Consider the following 23,770-nt stretch of genomic DNA (forward strand, 5'->3'; position numbering starts at 1 on the left):
TGCATTTATGCTTGATAAATTCCCCATACATAATTATATATTTTATGATAGAATCCATCATTGTATCTTTCGAGTAAATAACAAACTATTGAAAAAAAAACAAGTAAATAAAAAAATCGTAAGACGAAGATAATATCATAAAATCTCACATTATCCAATATTTATGAGCTAAAGTACAAAAAAATCATAAGACCATAAAAATTAACCACTGGCCTAAGAAAAAGAGATTCCTATATATATATTTTTTAAACATGTTTAAAATCACACGTAGAAAAGGAGTTTGAAACGCACACAAAAAAAAAAAAAAAAAAAAGGAGTTTAAAATATAAAAACACATTTTTTAAAAGGTCGAGGTTTTTGTTTATTTTTATTATTAGATGTACAAAACATGTATTAAACAGGATTTAAAAAAAATATATAGAATTTTTTATTACTATGACAACAATGATGGATCATGAGTAGATGGTGACTATCAATAACAGGATGGATACTCTTTTAAAATATTAAGTATTTTATAAATGAGATCATATATTTTGAGATTAAATGTGACCAATGGTACATTCTTTATTGAAAAGAATATATGATTGCAGAGGGGTATCAGAATATTATCTAAGAAGCAATGCAATAAAATGTATTATTATACACTCCATCAGTCAAATTAGATCTTTGGAGATTAAGTTTAGATCAGCTTCTGTTTAGGATATTCTACATTTTGTATATAAACACTCTTAATTAGGATTATTGTAGGCAACAGTCAAAGAATATTCCAATCTTATACTTTTCTCATAAAGCAGCTCGGTCAGCCATGGTCCAAAAACGCTTATTTATGACTTTGAAGGGGACAAGACACTAAAATTTCATTTTTTTATAACTACAAAATGGTAACATTTGATCATGCTTTTGAAGTAACTTTATTAAAGTTTGGTGAGCACGATTCACGAGACTTCAATTATCAAAGAATTTAAATTCAACGCGTCAATGAACAGCTGTGAATTTGTTTTATTGCAACAGTTGTCCATAATGACGTAGGTGACAACGATCACAAGTTTTTATATTTTAACGATAGGTGTGAAACTGTGAATGAGGAAAAAATGTTTGTAGCCAAGGGTGTTGGATGACAACATGATTTTTGCGCTCTTAAGCCATCACTAATGATTTAAATATAAAAAATCAATCCGATTGGTGATTTCTTGTCGTTGGTTTCTTAACATTTTATTTATTTATTTATTGATAATTCAGGATTTTCTCACACTCATTTTGGGATGGCTAACCCAACAAAAGTTTTTCAATCTGCAACAAGATAAGTATTATGACAATTGTGGTAGGGACGAGCACGTGAAGTGTGGGTTATGCGCACGTCATAGATTCGATTCTCCTCTTGGATTTTTTCTCATGATTTAACTGGGGGATCATGACGGTGGGTTGCTGTGATAGTCCACCCCGAGATTAGTTGTGGTGCGCGCAAGCTGGTCCGGACACTCAGTTAGGAAAAAAAAAAAAGTATTGTGACAATTTTAGACAAGATCATTGGTGGAGCAGATCGAATGATGAAAAATAAAAATCATATTCGATGGTCCAAGGCCGTCCAATTTCATAAAATTCAACGGATTAAGATATCAAAATTTTCATTGTGGATTTTTTTTCTATGGGTTGAAACTATCAAATTAATGGAGGATGGGAGAAATTCGATAATTCTAAACTGTCGAATCAGGAAATATAAATTTTTTTTGATGGTTATGGATTTTCAAAATTCTATTTCTAAAATTCCTAAACCTTGACCCGTCAAAATTTCCAATCGGGCCAAACACATGCTTTAGCACTAGCATCAGCTTTTTATACTTTTAGATTTAGCTTTTTATACTTTTTATACTTGTAAAGGAAATGTTCCTTTGGACGTTTTTGGATGGAATGATATATATATATATATATATATATGTATATGGAAAATGCTAAAGTAATATTGAAATTGATATCATTTGAGACATTGCTAGCATGGATGTGTCGGTAGAATTAAGGATGTCAATGGGTTCTCATTTACTCATAATCAAACCGGAATCAAAATAAAAAACCCCGGTTCTAGTTCCCTTTTTATTGGAACCGATTAGAGTCGGGTCTAATATGCAACTGAACCAATAAGAACCAGAATCAATAGGTTCTATCCGATGGATAACTACAGGTACACGGAACCAATTTATTTTATCACTTATTTTTACATTATACATAATTCAAGGTAATCCGATATTTTAAAATTAACATATATGATATAAAGTTCTTCCAATTTCATAAATTAAATATTTGAGCTTAAGATAAGTCATTTCTTTTTAAATTTATTACTTGTAAAGAAAATATATTTTAATATTTGAAAATAAAAGTCATTAAATCATCATTTTAGTGGAACAAATTATTATTAAAATGATACTTTATAAATAATATGTTATTTTTTAGACGGAATTTTTTATTATAATAATTTTTCTCATTCGATTCTTGAGAATCGGAACCGACAGGTACCCGTGATTTTTTATGGTTTCGATTCCGACTTCACTTATTTTAAAATCGGAACCGGAATCAACAAGAACCAGAACCGATAAAATATAAAGATTTTGGTTCCAAATATCATAGGAACCAAACCGGAACCGACCCATTGACACCCCACACTAGAATCACAAACACTTTTCATCGAGATATGAGTGGGAAGCATTTATTATTCTGTTCACACCAATAATGTCCCAAATGATGTCAATTTTAATGTTATTTCAGCATAACTCATAATATATTATTCCTTATTTTAAAATTCCTAAAAGTGTCCATCCATTGGAATCATCTCATTGCCCCATGAGTCAACATAGATGAGTCAAATAAAGTTGTATTAAATTTATAAATATTTTAAAATGAATAATAATATTCATTTGTCTTCTCCAATATAAAAATTAAAAAAGAAAATTTATTAATTATCGCAACAAAAATTTAATTGAGTTTCAAATGGACTCGATGCATTATGAGCGGAATTGATCAAATTGATGTATTGACTTGACAATTCCATAAATTTACTTGGTGAATATTCCATCAAGTTTTGTATTGAGCTAAAATGCCAACTCCAATCTCTGGATGACCAACCATCACTAAATCCAATATTCCAAATCATTAATTTCTAGAGAAATTATTTTGTCAGGAAAATGATTGTGCAAAACTAAATTTTTCAATAAATATTTGTCAGGATTTTGCTGCATCTAGGAAAATGTCAAAAGGAAATTGATATTTTTAGTTTTAGAGATAGGGATCGGAAATCCTAAGATTACAAAGTCAAGAAATCATTTTTTCTAAGCGTCAGTTGAGAGTATTTTCAACTAAGATGGAAAAATTAAATTTCTCAAAAATTAATCTTTTCACGAAAATGGCCATTCATACACTTGTCATAGTATTTGAAAAAAAAAACATTTTTTCACCTACTTTTCCACTCGATTTTACAACCCTAAGGGTTATAATGTCACACACATGTGAAAAGTGCTCAACAGCCCATTACATGAGAGATGGAAGAACACCTCCTGAAATTATTACAACTATGTGTTATAAATCAATACACGTAGATGATATATTTTCTACTTCCTTTTTCATAGCAAATGGGTTGAGTGTTTCCATATGTAAGGGTTAGCTCCAATTCTTTTTATCCCTTACTCGTAGGTGGCACGTGCAAACACGGATGTATCACATCAATTAGGATTTATAAATGATTAAATTGATTCAAATATTTTAAAATATCAAATTGAGAATCTAATTTGGTATCATATTTTATAATTTACAAGATTTTACGGCGTGGACATCCTCTTTCGGGTTAAGGGGGTAAAAAAGGAAAAGACTTGGAAACTTTGGGATATTAATTTTATATTTTAAGGTTTTTTGGTAATTTAAAATAATAACAAAGGGATTGTGAAAATAATATAATTAAATGATATTTTTATATATTTAAAAAATTATTTAACATGGTTATAAGGTTGTCATTAACAAAAATGACCTTCTCAGTGAATAGGATAAATGTAAACGTGGGGGAATTTTTGGTAGATCAAATTCTCAGCCTTCTCTCATTATAATAGTAAAGATGATCATTAAATCATCGAAAATGCCTTGAGATTCATAGGAGAAATTTTAGGAAGCCATCCAATGGTCATAGGTGAGAAGACCAAACTTTAGATTTTAGATTTTATATATCATTCAAAACCTTCAAGATTAAGGGATTTATGTCTTCAGTTTAAAAGCATAGAGACGTATCTCAAATATTTCAAAAAATGTAGGAAATATTGTCAAAATGAAGATATTAAATGTTTACTACATCAATAAAAATCCTAACTCGATAAATAACTTAGAATGTGTGCTGTCATGCTAATTTCGACAAAACTCGCTGTTGAATTGGAAAATTTCTCAGCATTCTAAAATGTCAGTTGTTTTTTCTTTTGTTGACTAATGATAATTTGAATCCCTCTTTTGTACATTCCTTGACCTGACAGTTCATGGAATCATAAATTGTTTTACTTGTATCTTCGAAATAAAGGATTTTGATTCTGGGAAGGGAACGTAAAAGAAAAAATAAATAAATAAAAATAAAATGAAGTCAGATTATCACAATATATATGTATTTTTTTTTTTAAAATTCGCTTAGTAAACAAATTTTAGTTTATTCGTGTCATGAAAACTCACACATTATCTAGTCTTCTAGTCAAAAGTCTTTCAATCAGTGCACACTTGTCTTTTCACACCACTGCCTGGAAAATGGAGCTCACATGTCTTCCACACACTGGAAAAAAACAGCAAAACCATCAATAATTCACTCTCTCAAACGCCATCCTATTTAATGTTGATGAGGGTGTGAATATGAAACACAATCTAACTACTAAGTCCAGCATAACTGAGTCTCTTAGAACTCCATTATATGATGGCTCAATCAAGCATTTTCGTGCTAAAATCTCTGTTCCTAAAGCCCTACCTTAAACCCATACAAAGGATTATTGGGTAAGTTCTCTATTTCTTCTTTTGTACCAGTTCATTAGCTCACATAGGTCACCTAGGAGTATAGTTGAGTCCCCCATCACCATTGTTTCCATTAAATTCAACACTTTTTACTTGATTATTCGGAAAAGTTCTCATCACATTTCTATTTATCTTGAGAAAATTCAAGATATCTTACTAGATTATGGTATAGATTTGATTTTTTGGGTTTTCAATCTGATAACATACTTCACATTGAAATAGGTCTTCTGGGAGAAACTAACAAAAACTTATCAAAAATCCCCAAGGGGCTGGCCTAGTGGCAAGCCGAGCTTTGATAAGCTCCACAAGAAGGGTAGGTCAAGTCTTCAAAACCCTACGAAGTTATGAATTCCTTAGCTATATGTAAGACTTTACGAGGGGTAGGTGCGTGTGACCGTGGGATTAGTCTCACCCGACCGAAGGATGGGGATACCCACGATGAGGAAAAAAAACTGATCAAAATACCCTTGTCTTCACCTCTTTCTAAAACTCCTTGATTATTTTATTTTTTCGGAAAAACCAACATTATTTTTTTTTTTTTTATTTTTGCTAAGCTCTCGCAAAACCCAGTATGATTGACTTACACGTACGAAAAAAAATTATATTTATCCTCGTCTCCAACCTCGAGATTTTGCCTTCAACCTTTAAACCTCAAGAGCAAGATGATAACTTGAAGGGAAAAGGTCTTTGGCAAGAGGTTGAAGATGAGTTCATTGAAGAATTTGGATAGATTAATGAGGTTTAACATATTAAAAGGTCAAATACAATGGTGTTTTGCAAATGAGTAGTCAAGTGTTTTTAGCAAGATGTTGCAGACAAGGGTGTTTTGGTCATTTTGTTTGTCTCCCCAATAAGACCATGGTAACGGGTGTATCACCAGATTGAAATTAGAGGATAATATCTGTTAGTATAACATATTTTAGTTCTCAGATCACATGCTTTTATAAATTTGTTGTTTTATTTCTCGGACAGAACATCGGCTGCTGAAGTAAGTGCCACAAATAAGAAGTCTGGTCAAGCTCAAGGAAGTGGCTCCTCTGAAGATTCCAAAGTACCAAAACCCAAAGATCCAAATCAAGGCAAACCTCCTCAACACAACAAGCAGAATCCTAGCGACAGCAACAACATCAAGGAATGAAACAAGATATGGGGAAAGAAAAAGTAGCTATTTAAAAGGAAATAATGATCTACGCACGATGTCAATCCTTTTTATTAGAAGTATGTTCATCAGGAATTAAGATTAGCTAGTCAGCTTGATGAACAATATAAAGGTGTGGTTCAATAATGGATTCGCAACTCTTTATTGCATGTCCCTAGTCATCTTTGTATGTGTAACAGTTTTTCACTTGTAGTCTCTAATGAAAAATTTGTGCTTTAGTGCACATTGGTTGGGTTTGGAGTAAGCGGTTTTATTCATTTTAAAGTAACTTTCCATTCAAACTTTGCACCACGAAAAGTTTATATTTTTTACAGCCCTAAATTAATGAAGGGAAAATTACTATAAAAAAGAAGGTTAAATATTTTAATATTTATAAAAAAGAATATATTTTTTCAAAAATTACCTAAAACAAATTAAGTCGCTGGACAGTCCAGCGTTTTAATGACTTAAAATACATTGCTTTGCCAAAAATGCCCTCTGAATGCTTAAAACGCTAGATTGTCCAGCATTTTTATAACTTGTAATAACACCACAGCAATTTAGCCTCCATCCAAAATGTTGGACAGTCCTGGGAGTTATTAAAACTCTAAAATAATTTCAGAGCTCGTGTGTGATATGGAATTAATCTATATTCCATATAGTTCATATTATAGATGAAAAGTGTCTTTATTGAACATTGGATTCCCATGACAATGATGTGAGAGCTAAATTAATGAAGGGAAAATCACTATAAAAAAAAAGGTTAAATATTTTAATATTTATAAAAAGGAATCTATTTTTTCAAAAATTACCTAAAACAAATTAAGTTACTGGACAATCCAATGTTTTAATGTGTTAAAATACATTGCTTTACCAAAAATGCCTTCTAATGCTTAAAATGCTAGATCGTCTAGCATGTTAATAACTTGTTATAACACCCCCAACAATTTAGCCCCATCTAAAATGCTGAACAGTCGAACGAGTTATTAAAATGCTAAAATAATTGCATAGCTCGTATGTGATAGGGAATTCATCTATATTCCTTATTGTTCATATTTTAGATGAAAAGTGTCTTTATTGAACATTGGATTCCCATGACAGCGTTGTGAGAGCTAAATTAATAATGGGAAAATTACTAAAAAAAAAGTTAAATATTTTAATATTTATAAAAAAGAATCTATTTTTTCAAAAATTACCTAAAACAAATTAAGTCGCTGGACAGTCCAGCGTTTTAATAACTCGATGGATTGTCCAACGTTTTAATGTGTTAAAATACATTGCTTTACCAAAAATGCCTTTTGAATGCTTAAAACGCTAAATTGTCCATAACTTGTTATAACACCCCAGCAATTTAGCCTCCATTCAAAATGCCGAACAGTTCAACAAGTTATTAAAAGATTAAAATAATTTCATAGCTTGTGTGTGATAGGGTATTAATCTATAATCCTTATTGTTCATATTTTAGATGATAAGTGTCTTTATTGAACGCTGGATTCCCATGACAATGATCCACCATATACATTCTCATAATTTGTAATAGTTAACCCTTTGGATCATCATTTCAGGTTGGTTTGAGTTTGGATGCGTTCCCTCTTTGTAACAATATCATAAATACTAACCTGGATAACCCAGATGCTGAGCAATGATTCAACAGAGAGGACTATGAATCCAATGAAATCGAAGCTCTGTAAGCAAAAAAGTTAGTTGATAGGGTAAGCCTTCTAGCTTCACCAGCAATATTCCAAAGATTAGACTGTAGCACACAACCAGAAAGTTGGAGGTTGAATTAAATTGCTAACATGAAATACTATTAGCAAATCTTGTTGTAACCATATTTACATTGACCATCATACAGATGACCTGAGAGCAATGGTTATTGTAAAATCAGTTGGGTATGAGGCTCATTGGATCAACCAAGGTTGGGTTGGGTGCAATGGTCGCAATGATTCAAACGAACAAATGAGATCTAACCAATAAGCACTATACAGTTGAAGATGCTTATTTAGTAAATTTATGTAAATTGAGATATAGAAGATTTCATACCTCAAAAGTGACAATTGACCAAACAATAATTACATGTTGGATACGCACCATTACATTTAATTGGATACGTATTGTTACATTCATCTACATGTGTTACTCTTTCTATTTGGACAGGAGATCTCTTTTGGTGGTTAATTACATTGATGAGCTCAAAGGAGATGTCATCATTTGAAAATTTTAAAGAGACATCTTAAATATTTACATAAATGTGGGGTCAAATAAATCCAAATTAATTGAATTGAACAACCTATAGGGGAACACTAGAAAAAAAAACATAAACATATTTCCCCTCCTCCAATGGATGAACTTAAGTTCTACCTAGGAAGAACTTATGGACAAGCCCGCCAATTGCGACAATAGATGTGAAATATCAATTTAGACTAATCAATTAAGGCCTCATTAGTTGGAAGTTGTATCCAAATTCATAAAAGGATAAGTCTTAGAATCGACCTTAACAAATAAAATTTTAGGTTGGCATTCAAATTACAAGAGTGCCAATATAAGCATTAAATTTTCTTTTAAGAACATAGAAGGCAGAAGGTTGAAAATTCGGGGTACTTCAAACATCTATATGGATAGCACATCCATGTGACACCAAAAACATGATCGGCTGCCCCATGGATGTAAAGTACAAAATCTTAAAAATTCTATTAGAAAAATTCACTATTGGATTTAAAATTTAAATTTGGGAGCTCATGATGGCTGTACATTTTCAAAACCTCTAATCAGGGCTAACATGACAACCCACATGGCTCAAATGAGGGCTTCAATCTAATTTCTAGATGTTTCTTCTGTCCATATAACATATTTCCCTATAGATAATCTTGTATTAGGAAAAGAAAATCTATATAATAAAATATGAAATTAATGAAAGCTAACATTTACTTCATAGAATTGTAAATGAAAATACTAAGAAATGAAGAAATTAAACATATGAATTAATCCATGGAAATGATCATAGAAATGAGGAAACTAAACATGAATTGGTTGGTAATATTGTGGATAATGATGGTGGAAGTTCCAAGGAAATGTTTTTTTCCCATTCTCGAAACCATTCAATGAATCAAATAATAGAAAGATACAAATACAGATGATTAAAACCGCTAAATAGTCAATCTCTAAAAAATCTTAAAACTCACCATGCCATGCGAACACTTGAGAAGAATCAATAATAATCAGGTCTGGATTGAACATCTGCGAGAAAACCTTCGAAGCACTCAAGGAATTGAATACTTAGAACCAATAAATAAAACAAAGATGATTAAAAAATTATATATACTTATTTTGGTAATTATTTATTTTTCTCAAAATGGACATTGAATTTACTTTTGTACTAGTTTGAAAATTAATACAAATTGCTTTTTATTAGAGATTCAAAAAAAAAGTATACAAATAAAAAATAAATAAAATAAATAAATAAACATGACTAATATTACAGAAGGTACCTTTTTGGTAAAAATAAATAAATATCAGAACAAACCTATATACCTAGAATAAAGAGAGTTGCTATTAACACCACCACTTTTACTTATTACGCCCAAATTTCTTAAAGTATTTATCACATCCAAATTTGTAATTTTTCCCTCAGAACGTAAGCAGTTTCACTGCCAATTGGCAATCGAGCCAACCAAACAACATCATTGATCGTAAAAGTAGACTCTTGAGCATGTGAGATAAATGTATGTGTTCTAGGGTTTCACAACTCCGCTAGTGCCAACAACATGAAAATCTCCACTACTGTTAGCAAACCGAACCCTTCCAATCTTTTTCTCATAGAATCGTGCCTTAATACTCTCTTGACCCATGTAGCCCATGCTACTGGTTTTCCTACTACCAATATAATGTACTTCCTAAACAACATTACAATTTCCTCTTCTCTAACAAAATAGATGGGTTTCTACATCACCTGATTTGTTGAAGCACCTTTCGTTAGCAACGTGGGCTGTAGAGAGTGAGGAATGCTGGCTGTTTTACTATTGCAATTAGTATGCTTTGTAATGATTTGCATATTTGTAATATGTCGCTTATAACCAATTTTTACAGATCCATTTAATGAAGGCTAACGTTGCTGGATGGGTAGCCTTTGTAAAGGTAGGTAGACAATATTTCCTTGTGTTTCTCAATATTTCTTGCTACTTCTTACCTGGACTTGGGTTTAATGTGATTTCAGACCTCTAGTGAGTTGAACTCCCACAGAGAAGCACACAAGCGAGGGAAAATATATGACCGTGCACACTCGCTTCTTTTTTATTTGAATGACTGGGCAAGTGATAAGCTTTATTGATTTTTAATTCCATCAGCCTTTGTGAATTGAATAGGTATTCATTGTAGACTTAACATGAGCGGTTTTTGAGTATGTTTCCCTATTCGGTGGTTATTGAGTATAAATTCGTTTTCTTTTTTCATAGACTCATAGCTTTAAGTCTTGTATAGAAAGCTATAATTTGGAAAATATAGGAGTACATAACATTACATTTTATATGTATTCTACTTGTTGAAGCTCTCTTCCGTGGCTATAATGCGACGGTTCTTGCCTATGGCTAGGTCTTACATCTCCAATTTGCGTTTGTTTTTTTTTCCATGTTTATTTTATGTTTTGAACTTAAAAAAAAAAAAAAAAAACTAAGCTATCAACACAACATGTTTTGTTGATCATTGGTGTAGATTGGTTTGGGGAAGACAAATACAATGGGTACCAATTACACATGAGAAGCAAGTAGTGGTGGAATTATTTAGGTCTCTTCGGTGAGAAGTAATTTTGAATTTGGAATCTACATTTTTATTTCTCATTTTTAATTTTAGTTGAACAATTTGTTTTATCATGTTGTTTGTGAATTAATTGGTATTGCATTGATACGTTTTGTATTTTGTTTCTAATTGGATTTGATATGAATTGAGTTTCTTGGGTGTTCAAACTTTGGTTTATATGAGTGATCTTTGCTTTGTGTGTTTGTGTGTGTGTTTATTTATTTATGTTTATTATTATTATTATTATTATTATTTCGTTTGTTGTGATTGGAGAATTAGAAGCTTATCTTATTGTTTGCTAAACCTCCATATTTGACGGCCATAAACTATAGAAATATTTTTTTTAAGCTTATCCTCTAACAATTTGATAGTTAAGTTCTATAAGAAAATATTTGACGAGCATATTTGACAGGTTGGTTTGTCAAATTTATCAAATTTTGATAGGTTAAGGCCGTCAAATATGGGCTTTTTTCACAGTGTTGATTCTTGTGCTTTACACCACTCATTTGTATGTTTGATGTTATTTCTCAAACATCGTTTGAGACTAGAAAATTCATATATAATTGGTTTCGAGTGACAGCGACTCAAGTCATCTTCAGTTCTAAATTGATTTTCTAGCTTCAACCTTCATTCCATGCACTCTATTGAATTGATGATTGAGATTAAAAGAAGAAACACGAAGCTTCTCGAGATCAATACATTTCTATAGGGGAATTAATATAAATGTCTTAGTATACATTTTTCTTGAAAATCCTTACCATTTCCATCATTTGTCTAACAGAGAAGCTCAAACGTGGCTTGAGACTAATATTAAATAAATAGTCCCTACTCGTGCCTTATCAATATATCTAGGAATTGCTGCCAGAATCAGACCCCTCCACGCACTAAGTAAAGCAAAACCATCAATAATTCTCTCTCTCTCCTCTCTCTCTCTCTCTTTCTCATGAGCCACCCCTATTTAAATGTTACCATTAGATTACTAAGTCATACCAGAATAGAGTTGAATCCTAGGATCTCCATTAAGGAGGATCATCATGGCTCAATCAAGCATATTCGTTCTAAAGTCTATGGTTCTAATAAAGCCCTACTTCTTGAAACCCATGCATAGGATTATTGCGTAAGTTCTCTAAGTAACCTTTCTTCTTAGTTCATTAGTTCACATCAGTCGCTTGGGTAATTCAGCAGACAGTCACCTAATCAGCGTGTGAACTAATGAATTAAGAGCAAAGTAATGGTGATGGGGTAACTTAAACAACCAAATAATATTTCTATGTTATTGTGCTTCTAGAGTTTTATTTTTCTTGGTTAATTTTGGAGATTCTTCTTTAGGTTTCTGTACATATGGAGATACCCAGAGTTCAGATTGAAGACATCACCTACTTAACTAGTTGTATTGTTATTTTTTTCTTTTTTTAACAAAAAATAATTTTCCACAACTAGAACAATCATTTTAACCTATTCAACCTCATCCATCTCCAGAACATAGAAGTTTTCTTTATTTTTATTTTAATAAACTACTTAGTCTTCAATCTTCGTCCCAAAACTTATCTTTGATGTTTAGAAAATCAAGGGTTTTTTGTGAGGAGCTGAGGTTGAAGATGTGTGTATTTTGGTTCGTTCTTGTTAGTCTCTCCCAAAAGACCCAATCAAGCGAGTTAGGTTATCATTATGAAGATTTGCTAGGTGGGTTATCCCAAATATATACTAAACCTTGGAGTGATATATCACAATTACTTTTTATTTTGACTTTTCTAACCTCAACTTGCTTAATTAAGATTAGAGGAAAAACATATGTTTTGCGACAAAATAAATAATAGTCGTGCTGGGGTGACACAGGATGTACTGTGATTCTCACAATTCTGACGTGGACATGCAAGAATCAATAGATAGTTTTTACTTGTATCGCGAGGAAACACATCTATGGTTATGTGCACATCCCACGTGAGACTTGTGAGAATTGCAGTAAATTCTTTTTTTCATTACAGCATTTTCCAATAAATATTGGGTTCTAGGGATCAATACTAATTTTCTATGGATCCATTATCTTGGTGAATCTCTAAGAGTATCCCCACATATCAGCCATTGGTTTGATGGAGATCCTCAAAAGTTGTTTGAGACTAGTATTTTCCAATTTTATATGTTAATTAATGCTTTAATCTTAATTTTTACATATCGATTCTCTCTCACAGAACATCGGTGACCACCACAGTAGACTCCACAAACAAGAATTCTACTCAAGCCAAAGAAAGTTCCTTGGAAGAATCCAAAACACCAAAATCAAAGCCTCCTACCAAAGGCAAACCACCTCAAAACAACAACCAGCCATCCAAAGATAAGAGCATCACAACCATCGCAGGAAAGAACGAGGATCCAGAGAAAATGTAAAGGAATTTTTGTAAGAGAAAATATTTGGAGACCTACGTATGCCCACCTACGATCAATCGATCGATATCCTTATCTTGGTGTTATAAACTAGCTAGTCGTCTTGACCAACAATCCCATCTTTGTTACATTAAGTCTAATAAGGGATTAGCTGCTTGTTAATGTAAATAGCTAGTGATCTTTATGCCTGTATTAATGTTTCAAGTATCTTATCTAATGAAAGTTTGTATTTCAAATGCATACATGAAAATTCTAGAAAAGTTGAACTTCAGCAATTGGTGTGTCAACTGCAATGCAAATGCAATGTTTCTCTATTATTTTACATGGAATGTTTTGGTCAATTACCACACTTACACAAGTCGGTCCCATATATGTCTGCCATAACACCCAAATCAAATTTGGGTCCCACTATCTAAAAGTGAAAGAATCATGAACAACTAGTTATTCAAATCAAAATGCCATACTTAAAGACCTTGGTGAGACTCCTGTAGATCGGGATATGGATATATTTCTTAATCAATAAGTGGGATGCAAGAGAATATTCCTTAGGGAAACAGCCATAGAAAACAGTTTCTCCTTTTTTTTCTTGGAAGGTAGCGCTGGGTATTTAGTGGATCCCCAGCCCACAAAAGAAGGTAATAAGGGGAATAGAAAACCGCTTTTGCAAATGCAAAATTTGATGTTCTTGAAATTACGAGGAATGAAATTTGAACAATCTAATAATGTGATATTGGGATTGAAATCACTATCAAACCAATTCTGATTCAGTTGATATTTACTAAGATGAACAAGATTCAAGAAGGATATTTTTAAAAACAAATCAACAAAATAAAATATTTGGTTTGGGAGTTATAGGCTTGGGAAACTGCTACCTCAACTTGCTATTGCGATTGACCCTTGTTGCTTGATTGGGCTATAACTACCAAACCACACACCGGATTGCTAAGATTTTTTTATCCTAATTGTGTGGTCAGATTCCAGTGAATGGTGTTGATGGACTCTGCCTTACGGACCTATAGTAGTTCCTACCACCCTCTTCGCTTGTACTGGCATGGTACCTACAAAAAACTCTCTAATGCTCAAGTTAGAAAAGCAGAAGAATAATCTAATAAATTGGTTAGACTTCCAATCCGCCAAAAAATCATTTCCTTAGTGCAAATCGTGATATTTATAATCCTTCCTTCGAATCAAGATTTTCCCTTCTCACGAAAGGAGATCTTGGAGAATCCCCTGATTCCTTGGATCTTAAACGGAATAGGGATCTTTTAATTGGATATGCTATATTGGGGAGATCTCCTCCGAGATCTCTAGGCTTGACGTGTATATATCAAGATTACAGATATTCTTTAACCAGGTTTATCCTGCTTAATAGACCAGGTCTCATTCAGTACTGTGCTACCCTTCTAACCAAGCTAGGTGCTCTCTGCCTTGACCTACCCTTCTATTGTGTAGCGCCTCTATGTTGATTTGCACATGATACCACTCAACCGACTTGGAAACGTGTACAGTCTAGATAACTGTGTGGTTATTTCGTTCTATAATTACCCCCTCTCGAGGAGACGTGAAGTCTCATCATCTTCTAGAGACATGTAACCTCCTTCTCATTGACTACCTTGATTCTTTATAATTGCAACGTCATTTCAAATCTTTTCTGACTGCTTAAGACAAATTATCCTTCATCTGTGTCCGTCCATGTGCCCTACTACATCAGCATTACTTCCCAAGCTATGACGGTTAGGTCGGATTAGGTTGTCCTCCCAAGTGTATGTATTCCTTTACGTTCTAGTATAAATTGGATATTTTGTGTTAATTTTTCCTCTTACTATGCTATTGTTCTCTATGATCTGTTTATGTGCTTACGACGTCTTCTTTCTCTCTTTATCTTTTTGCTTCATCGTCATTCTTAGGACTTTATATCCCTGTCTCTGTGTCTATTTAGGTTTGCAAAGACTCCAAGGACCCTGTGAATGTCGTTGGGAGGAAATTATGGTCTACGTCAGTCAAATTAAGGCTAGCTTTAGTTTCCCTTTCACTTCCTTCCTCGGGAAAGTGTTGACTAAGATCATTCGGGCCCCAAGCCAAATGTCTAACAACTTCTACCGTTTGATGAAGATAGTAGACAAGATGGGCATAACTTCCAATAACTTTCTCTACAAGTACAATATGAAAGCTATCCTTCAATGCCCTAGGTATTACTCGTTGTCCTTCAAGAGTGCAGTAGTTGCACTGACTCCATCTCTCCCTAGTGCTGACAAAAGGTGGTACAAAGACCCCCTGATTATCTCTAAAAATTGGGAGTTCGCCCCTGACACTCCTCGTAAGGGATTTAGAGTCCCTTAGACCTTTCAAGGTAAGATTGGTTCTCAAATACATGGTTGGGTCTCATTCTTCAATTTTGCATATAACAAAATTTAACTTTGTTCTTACTTTCTTTTCTCTCCGTAGATTCTTCTGCCATTTTCACTATTAATACTTGGAAAGAGCAACTCATAGCATCCAAAGATAGGAGGCTAATGGCAGTGGGCCTCCAAACCAGGGTTGTTGATGGAGTGGTTAAAGGAAATCAGATCTATCCTTCCCCTTTTTTTTGCCTCAACCACCTGCACAATGGGCCTCGTTTGATCAGGCCGAACAGATCTTGGGAGGCTTTCCTTCTTCTTTTGCCATTGTTTTTGTCCTCCATTATCTTCCAATTGCCTTAGGGTCCTCCGATGCCATGAACATTAACCTCTCGGAGTTTCCTCTCTTCCTCACCCCTACAGTCAAGGCTACTCCTCCTTCTAACCATGGTAGGATGAAGAAGAATATGGCCCCTCGTGCTTCCACCCTCACTAGTGAAGGTACGTCAGGAGTGAGACGACCTAGTTTATACCTTTACTTCTATTTTTTGCTTATATTATTGTTGTTGCTTCTGTTGCAGCTACTACTTCTATTGCGCTTCTTAAGGAGATTCAGGCTTAGGCGATGCAGAGCTCAAACACCATCAAAGAGCACAGTCCTACTTTTGAGCTTCAGCCTCACAAAAGACGTAGGCTGATTAGGAAGAATTTGAGGAGTCCTTCCCCTGGTCTGAGCAAGGGAGTTCTAGTGACCTATTGACTCTCTTGGAGGAAGATGCATTCTCTTAGAAGAGTCGTGGGGTCCTCCTCCAGGATGGAAAAGAAAACGACTTTCGGCCTCATTTTGATCATGTCTACAACAGGAATTTTGAGGTAAGGAATCCTGTCATTGTTGCCTTTCTGCTCTCCTACTTCATTTGCCCCAAGGATTGGGATGTTGCGGATCAGGCTGATGTTGGCCTAGGCTTCGGTCGGTTTGTTCATGGTCTTTATCAGGTAATTCTTTGTTCTTTCCACTCTACTCTTTACTTTTTATGATTTACTCACTCAACTGCTTTATTCTTCTTGTAGGCCAACGCCTATGGTACCTTGGCATTCCTTAAATGGTGTGAGGTAAAGAACCAGGCAGTTGTTTTGACTAGAGAGTATGAGGAAAAAATTACTCTACTCCAGGCTGAACTGGCCTTCTCTAAACAATTTTTCCAAGAGGCCAAAGATGAGATGGAGGCTAACTTGGCCTAGTTTTCCAAGGTGAACTTAGACTTGGAGGCCAAAAATAAAAAGCAGACAGATCTCTAGGGTGTTTTTCAACTAGAACTAGTCAGCTATAAGGAGAAAGTGTAGAGGAGAGACGCAGAACTAGTAGATCTCCAAGAGAGGGTATAACAACAAGAACTTGAGTTAGGTCCTCTTAAGGCTGGTCTTGAGACAACTAGGACAGCATAGGCCAAAGAGGATGAGGCTGAGACTAAAAGGTTGTTGGGGCAACTACAAGCCCAATATTTTCGATTGGCAGAGAAAGCTTCTACCAAGCCCTATCATGAAGGTTTTAAGGCTGCTCAACTTCAGTATGAGGAAGAGGAGGACAAAGAAGACAATGAGGATTATGATAGCCCTAAAGGTTGTCTTGTCAAGGAGATTTTTAGTTGGTCTGGTGACTATAGGCAAGCCCAACCCTTCCAACTAGATGAGGAGGGGAATCCCGTTGTTGTCCTAAATCGAGTCCCAAGTAAACTCATGGAGGCTGGGCAAACCATAGATTTGGATCAAGTCAGAACGATCGGTTCGCCTGCCTATGCTAGTGACCTGCCTCCTGTCCCTATTATTGATGTCGATCTGGATCAGACCGCTGATCTTCCTGATCCCAATCTTGCTAATGTCTCATCTCATGCCCATCAGCCATCTACTGTTGAATGAAGACATGTTTCTTGATTTTAGTTGTGCTCTACTACTACTTTGTCTTTCGCTACCATTTTCTATATTCTTCCATTTTTGGGATCTCTCTTGTAATCCTTATGTAATTAATGAAAATCTTATTTTCATGCTAACTGTTGTTTTGCTTTTAACATAAACTTTACTTTTTCATACTGTTTGCGTTGCATATTCAACTATTAGTCTGCTCTTTTAACTTAACATAGACTTTAACATTATGCTTTACTTGTATTTTTTATGTTGCGTGCTCAACTGCTATTCTGCCTTTAACATAAGTTTTACTTTTTCACACTATTTGCACTGCGTAGTCAACTGTTGGTCTGCTCCTTTAACTTAGTTTAGGCTATAATATTATGCTCTACTTACCTCTTCTCCCCAGGTTCTACCTTAAGTTTCTCTTACTTAAATGGAACCTTTTTCATAAATAAACACCTCAACGAGTTACTATCTTTCAATAAGGCTCTAACTCAATGTTTCGCAAAATATCACTTAATGCTTTCATGGCATAGTTGCATAGTACTCTTGTCGTTCTAAGGCAAATTGCAATTGTTTATTACTCCTCTTTTCTACTATAAGTAGTGGCAAGCGAAGTGGATTTATTTCTCAGCTGAATAAGTTTTTGTGTTTTGACACTCAAGACAGAGCATGGCTGTCCAACTTTTTGTTTTACTAGTTAAAGTAAAGGAGAGCTGCGAGGACCGGACTTTTGAAAGAGCCCAACCTAGTGTTATATTACTCATGCTAGAGTAGGATCCCGACTAGCTTTTTGCCCTGCCAGTTAAGGCAGAGAAGACCCATGCAGGACCAGACTTAGGTAGGGTCCATATTTAGTGCTATTGTACTTATGGTAGAGTAGGGCTCTGACCAACTTTTTACTCTGCCAATTAAAGTAGAGAAGACCCACGTAGGCCCAGATCCAAGCAAGATCTACCTTCAATACTCTTAGACTCGTGATAGAGTAGGGCCTCAACCAGCTTCTTATTTTGTCAATTAAGGCAGAGAAAACCTACATTGGGCCAGATCCATGCAGGATCCATCTTTAGTGATATAAAATTAAAGTCAGAGTAAGGTCTCAACCAACTTCTTACTTTATCAATATAGGCAGAAAAGACCCACGGAGGCCCGAATTCAGGTGGGATCCATCTTTAGTGCTATATACTCTTGACAATGTAAGGCCCCGAGTAACTCCATACCCTGCCAATTAAGGCAGAATAGAACCACGTAGGCCTAGACCTAAGTGGGGCCCAACTTGACTATTTTCATACGCAAGCTATCGACATTCGAAGGAACTTTCTTTTATTGCTAATATTTTTTGAGGTTATAAGTGTTCCATGGTCTAAGCAGTTCTTGACCAGTCATTGTTACTAAATAGTGTACTCTCTTTTGGCCTACTTTTACTATTATTCTATTCTTTTGTATTTGGAATACTCTACGCAACACTAGGTCTCCTTCTTTGAACCACCTGTGGAGAACTCTTTTATTAAAGTAATTTTATTACTTTTGATGATAATTTTCTTGTCTTATCAATACTGTCTCTTGTTTCTCTTCCAACAAATCTAATTCTGCGATTATTTACTGGTTGTTCTAATCAATCTGCACTACTCTTGACCTTATTGTGGGAAAGTTACTCTCTGTTGGTCTTACTGCCTCAATTTCCATAGGCCATAGCGAATGGAGACATCCTTGTGGAAATTCTAACAGTTGTCCTATAGGCCCATAATACACCGTACAAAATCATTGGCCATCTTTCCTTTGCTTCTCCCAGCCTCTTTTTTAGCATGTCTATTAGTACTTTGTTTGTAACTTCAACCTATCCATTACCCTACGGATACTGTGGCGTAGAGAATAACTGTGTTATCCTATGTTCTTTACAAAAATCATTGATTTGCTCTCTTGTGAATTATCTCCCATTGTATGAAACTATAGTGCGTGGCAGTCCAAATAGACAAATTATATTTTCCCATATAAACTTTTGGACCTTCTGCTGGCGAATTCTAGTAAGGAGTGCTTTTGCCTATTTGGTAAAGTAGTCTATCACAATCAACAAAAAAAGTTAGGTTACCTGGTTCTTTGGGCAGCGGGCCTACTAAATCAATATTCCATTGTGCAAATGGCTAAGGGTTGATGAGGGAATTAAGTTGCACTGCTGGCTGAATGATTATTCTCTTATATCTCTAGCAATTATTGCAATGCTTGACATACAAAGCCGTATCTTTCTGCAACTATGGCCAAAAATACCTTTGGGAAAGTGCCTTATGGACTAGAGATCTTGCTCTTAAATGATTTCCACAATCTCCTTTGTGGATCTCGTTCAGTACATCTTTCACTTCTTTTGGTGTTAGGTAACGTAGGAGTAGTCCTCCTATTGATTTTCTATACAACTGCCCATCTAAGTTAGTATACCTTTCTGTTTTGCTCTTCACGCGTCTTGTTTCCATTGGATCGGCAAGCAGCATTCCTAACTATAAGAAGGCAAATATTGGGCTCATCCACCCTTGATCTCCAATCGCAGCAACCACACTAACCACCTTTGGTATGTCTATCGCTAGTCTTTCCTAGTAGCCTAATGGCAATTCTCGTTTGTCTTGCCCTGTCAACATTGAGGCTATGAAGGCTAAAGCGTCTGCATGGTTGTTGTTTATCCTTAGTATGTGCTCTATTTTCACTTCTCCAACTCAAAATATGGCAGACCTAATTTTCTTTAAAGAAAGCTACATTTTGGGATCTCGTGCTTCGAACGTTCCGTTGACATGGTTAACTACTAGCTGTGAGTCCCTATAAACTATAACCTCTATTACCCCCAGCCCTTCCAACGAATTGAGGTCGAGCAGCATTGCCTCATATTCTGCTTCATTGTTTGATGCCCTGAATCCTAGTTTGATTGTCTTTTATAGCTTAGAGCCGTCAGAAATGATCAGTACCACCCCTATTCTTGATCCTTCCAGATTTGAAGACCCATGCACGTAGACTCTCTATCTTGGATGGTTGTTTGCTTCTTGACCTTCTTCTGTATTTTCCAACTCTTCTGCCAATAAATCTTCTCTTTCTTTTATCAGAAAGTCCGTAAAAAGTCTACCACCGCTTGGCTTTTTAGTGAAACTCTAGGTTTGTATTCAAGCCTAAATTCTACTAGTTGTACAACCCATTTTGCCATTTTGCTCGATCCCTCCATCTTTTCGAAGATAGACTTTAAGGGATACTCTGTGATGACCTGTATTCGGTGTATCTGGAAGTACGGTCTTAAGCGCAATGCCGTGTAAACCAAATCTAAACTCATCTTTTTGATTTTGCAATAGCGTGTTTGTGCATCAATGAAAGACTTACACAGGAAGTAAATGGGATGTTCCTACCTTAACCAAGACTGACTTGAGCGCGCATTCTAAAATCATTAAGTACAGTCCTAATTCCTCTCTTACTTTGGGTTGGGAGAGTGTAGGTAGTCGGCTCAAGTATTTTTTCAGCTCTGTGAAAGCTTGTTCACATTCTTCTATCCATTTGAACTTTGTGTTTTTCCACAATAGCTAGTACAAAGGCCTGCATTTATCTAAAGACCTAGATATCAATCTATTAAGGACTGCAATCTTTCTTGCCAACTACAAAACAAAACATGTTGATTTCCTAACCCAAAGTACAAAACCAAGTCTATAACCCAAATTCATACCCAAAATCCAAAACAAAGTCTTTCTCCTAAACCAAAGTCCATAGCCAAAGTCCATCCCCTATGCCCAATACCAAACCCATCCTATGTCCATTCTCTCACACCCCCTCAAAGGAGGACACATATTGATCTCCCATAAGTCCTCAAAAACCAATGCTCCAACCCAATTGGAGAGTCAACTCTCCCTTGTGAAAATCCAAGAATACCTTTATCAAAAAGTGTACTCAAATCAAAAAGGTATTTTTGTCTTTGGTAAAAATTTATAAAGTTGAGAGAACTTCCAATCATACCCTCAAAAGGTGAGAATTTTTAAGTACATACATGGAGCTCTCCAATTAGTCCATTTCAAAAATATGCATCCACCATTTCTTTATTAATTATTTACAAATGAACGAAGGTCTACTTTTCACCTACCACTTCATCTTTACAAATGTCACTCTCCGACTAACCCTTCCAAAAGTACTTTTGTTTTCCCATTAGTTCATTTCAAAAATATACATTTACCCTTATTTATGAGTTATTTACAAATGAACCAAAGTCTACTTTTCACCTACCACTTCACCTTTACACATGTCACTCCCTATTCACCATTTTTATTTTTTCATCTCTAGTTACCAAAAAACTAAAGATTAAAAAATATTTTTTAAGTTTTTTCACAAATTTCACATGTATCTTCATACAAATGAAAAATAAAAAAAGAAATAACTAAAACATCATGTCCATTCTCTTTATTTTTAGAGTTGGACCACTTTATCCCCAAAAGTCCTTCAAAAATTCTATAAATACCCTCACTTTTTATGAACAAATGATATTTTCAAGGCCCTATTTTTCTATCCCAAACTCTACCCAAATTTTTACTCACTTTAACATTTTCTCAATCCAAACTTCTACTCAAGAACTATCACCCACTTCTCAATCGTCAATCAACAAAATCCCTACTCATTCTCCCATCTTCTAATCCTCAACCATATTATTCAACTCTCAAGTTCACTTCTCAAATATCAAGTTCATTCAAGCATCAAGGGACAAGGTGGGTGTAGTCTAGATTTATTATTTAATTTGCATCCTCTACTTCTAAACCCCCACTTTAATTTTTTTCTTTTAGAAATCTCTTAGGATGTAATGCACACCATCTCCTACCTTTAGTATGTTGGACTAAGTTTTGATCGAAAGGGTGGGGGTCAAAAGCTTCTTTTTCTTAATCTCATGCATCATGTTGTACACAATGCATACACTCACATATGCATGGTAATGATGAAGAAATGTGTCACCTCTTGATAGGGTGAAACACTAAATTTCTAGTCATGCATACACGCATCAAGGTTGTGTCTCAAGTGAACTCCATCATTGAGTCTCTCTATTAGCTCAAAACTAATAGTTATATCCATAAAATAATATGACTATATGGGTCATCATTTTCAATAGGATGCTCCTAATTTCATATTGAAATCAAAATCTTTGTCTAAGGGAATATTTCACTCAATGCACACACACCATCCCTAGCATGCATTCTCATGCATTTTTATTTGTTTCCTTAAGTTTCTACAAAAAAGAATAGCGAAGCAAGGTAACTACCTTTGGTAGAGAGGATGGGGTGCCTAACACCTTCCACATCCTTTAACCAGACCTCATTACCTAGATCCTAGGTAGACCATGCATTTTCCAATAAATGAGAGTCACTACAATGAAAAAATAATTTCAAAATCATTTTGAGTGTCTATTCACACTCATTTTCAAAAAAGAATGGTGGCAACTCCGAATAACATAGCATTGAGGTTCCATGATGAACCTCTCATGTCTACAAGATGAAGAATTTTAATTATTGATTTTAGATTTTCAAATTTTAAGGTTGGAAAATTACTATTTTTCTCTTAAAAAGGCTTTTCAATTGGGTGGTTGTTTTTCCATGTTTTAGAATATTTTGGAATTTGTTTTTCCCAAGGAATTAATTGAAAATATTGATTTATCTAATTTATGATTTATTATTATTTTTTTGCATGAAATAGGTACAAGTCTCACGAGGGGCATTTTGATAATTTTGTCAAATTTTGTGAAAATTTACGAAATAGTTTATTTAATTCCAAGTTGTCATTTTATGTATTCAAAAAGGGTTTCCTAAACATAATGTGGCATCTAGGGATGTTTTGGCATTAGAGGTATTTTAGTAATTTAGTCATTTTTTTTATAATTTTTCTCGTAAAGTTCTTTTAAACTCAAAATGATGATTTTTATGTTTCGACTCACATTTTCTTGCGTAGTGTAGTTTCTAAGGTTTGTTTATATTGAATATCTAATCTAACCTTTAAAAGTATGTTTGGGACGACAAAAAATATTAAGAATATCTATCGATCATCGGGAACCACCACAATCAGGTAGACGAGTTGAGAATTGAGCAAGGGAAAAAATGGAATATCTACAACATTAATCATGCATGCAAATGTAAAGATAAAATTCATTTAACTTTTAAACTTAAAAAGATGTTGGGTACAAATATGCATCCCGGACCCCTTG

The 23,770-nt window shown here is 34.5% G+C and overlaps 2 long non-coding RNA genes across 2 annotated transcripts; both read left to right on the forward strand.

Moving 5' to 3' along the window:
- Window positions 1-4,623: 4,623 nt before the first annotated feature.
- On the forward strand, window positions 4,624-6,422 carry LOC147384378 (uncharacterized). Its single transcript, XR_015173105.1, has 2 exons — window positions 4,624-5,001; window positions 5,992-6,422. It is a non-coding gene; the product is annotated as an uncharacterized LOC147384378 (long non-coding RNA).
- Window positions 6,423-11,842: 5,420 nt separating this feature from the next.
- Window positions 11,843-13,605, forward strand: LOC147384379 (uncharacterized). Its single transcript, XR_015172409.1, has 2 exons — window positions 11,843-12,065; window positions 13,138-13,605. It is a non-coding gene; the product is annotated as an uncharacterized LOC147384379 (long non-coding RNA).
- The last annotated feature ends 10,165 nt before the right edge of the window (window positions 13,606-23,770 follow it).

Source organism: Akebia trifoliata, chromosome 15 (assembly GCF_017979445.1).
Source record: "Akebia trifoliata isolate Shusen 1 chromosome 15, ASM1797944v1, whole genome shotgun sequence".
NCBI lineage: Eukaryota > Viridiplantae > Streptophyta > Magnoliopsida > Ranunculales > Lardizabalaceae > Akebia > Akebia trifoliata.